The sequence below is a fragment of the Chiloscyllium plagiosum genome, chromosome 26 (genome assembly GCF_004010195.1).
Source record: "Chiloscyllium plagiosum isolate BGI_BamShark_2017 chromosome 26, ASM401019v2, whole genome shotgun sequence".
Lineage (NCBI taxonomy): Eukaryota > Metazoa > Chordata > Chondrichthyes > Orectolobiformes > Hemiscylliidae > Chiloscyllium > Chiloscyllium plagiosum.
In genome coordinates this window covers 8,079,507-8,081,446 of record NC_057735.1, presented here as the reverse complement: position 1 = coordinate 8,081,446, position 1,940 = coordinate 8,079,507, and positions in this window count along the sequence as shown.

The following is a 1,940-nucleotide window of genomic DNA, read 5'->3' as shown; positions in this document are numbered from 1 at the left end:
GGCTAGGTGAGCTTTTGTGTGTGGTTTAAATTAGAATTAAATTAGAAGGGTTTACCCCATTTTTGTAACACCCCTTTTGTCACTACTGGTTCTATTGCCAGGTTTTTTTTTAATTCATTGCCTGACTTATCAAAATTTTTCATACTGAAAATAACATTTTCTTATTTATTCTAAGCAATTCATTTCATGATCTTATAAGCAACTTTACCGAATCTCCAATTTCTGAAGAAGGGCTTATGCCCGAAACGTCGATTCTCCTGTTCCTTGGATGCTGCCTGACCTGCTGCACTTTTCCAGCAACACATTTTCAGCTCGAATCTCCAATTTGTCTATTCTCTCCATCCCTGTTGCCCAGCTCATTAAGATCCTCTAAACCTAAAGCCTTGATATCCTTCCTACAGTGTGGCTGGTAGAATCAGATTCAATACTCCAGCTGGGCCTACACCAGCATTTCATTAATTTTAGAAAACAATCCTTGTTTGTGAGAAGACTTTTTTTTATAAAGCAAAGAATTTCATGTCTATTAAAAGCTTTCTCTGTTTTCTATGTGGAAATACACTCAAATTTCTGCTCCTTTAAATTTGTACCATTTAGTTCATATTTCTTTTGACCAAAATGTAATGCTTTACCTGGAGTTAAATTTCATCCATCCATGTGCCTACCCATTTTACCAGTTCATGTCCCCCTGAAGTCTGTTTACTACATTTCCCAAATTTATGCGATCTACAGACTTAGAAATTGCTAACTGAATCAAATTCATTAATGTCCTAAGAGCAGCAGTGGCTATCAACCACTGGGAAATGACACAATGTTTCAGACAAATGACCGTTTATTACTACTGTGAAATAATAGAAAATGTGGAAAATCTCCTCACTGCAGGTCGGCTACTTGACCCTTCATTAGAACGGAGGAAAGCCAGCAATAGGTTTTGAAAATCTGTTCTTTTGCTTTTCTTCCTCAGTTCTGATTGTCCTTAAACCTGAAAATGTTAACTATTTTCCTTCTTAGATACCACTCAGCCCATCAGTCTGCTCTGCCATTTAATAAGATCATGAATCTGATAATCTTCAACCCCTCTTATCTGCCATTTCTCCATAATAGTTTGACCTGCTTCCTGTTTCCAGCAGTTTTTTTTATATTTTAAATTTCCAGCATGTGGTATATTGCTTTTGTTTTCACCACTCTGCCTTGAGCAACTTTGCATTCAGGCAGAAGGGCCCCTTTGCTCCTTGATCATTTCAGTTTGGCTTTGAATGTTCTATTAGTATTTAAATAATGTAGAGGAGTCAGTTAGCTCAGTGGACTGGGTAGCTGGTTTGAGATGTTCAATTCCTGCACTTACTGAGGCTGCCACAAAGGACTTTTCCTTTCAGCCTCTCCCCTCACCTGTCATGGGGAACCTTCAGATTAAATCACTACCAGTCACCTCTTGAATGGGGGAACAGCATTATGGTCCAGCAGACTTTGAAGATGTTACCTTTTATTATGCAAAAAGTTATACTTGCCTTAAGGAGCACAACTGACCAACAGTTTGGTTTTTTTAAGTTTGATTTTAAGGAATGTTAAGGAGGGTTATAGTAAGGATTCCACCTCAAATTGATCCATCATGTTATGCACTTAACACATTTGAGTACTCAAAACTGAATTAGTCTTGAAGGGAATTGAGGGATATGGGAATAGGAGGGGAACACAAAGCTAAAGTAGTTCAACCCCCATTTAACAGAGCAGGCACTAAAGGCAAAATGGCCTATATTCAGACAAATATAAATGAAGAAAAAGGAGGGAAAAAAAAAGAGGCCAGCAATGAGACACAAACTCAAATCTTGATCTTTCTCCTGTGGTCAGTTAACAAAAGCAATGACCAGTTCTAATTTGTGCTGATAGTCAGGTGACATTTTCCTAGCCTTTTCCAAGGATGCAAAATTATATCCATAGCAAAA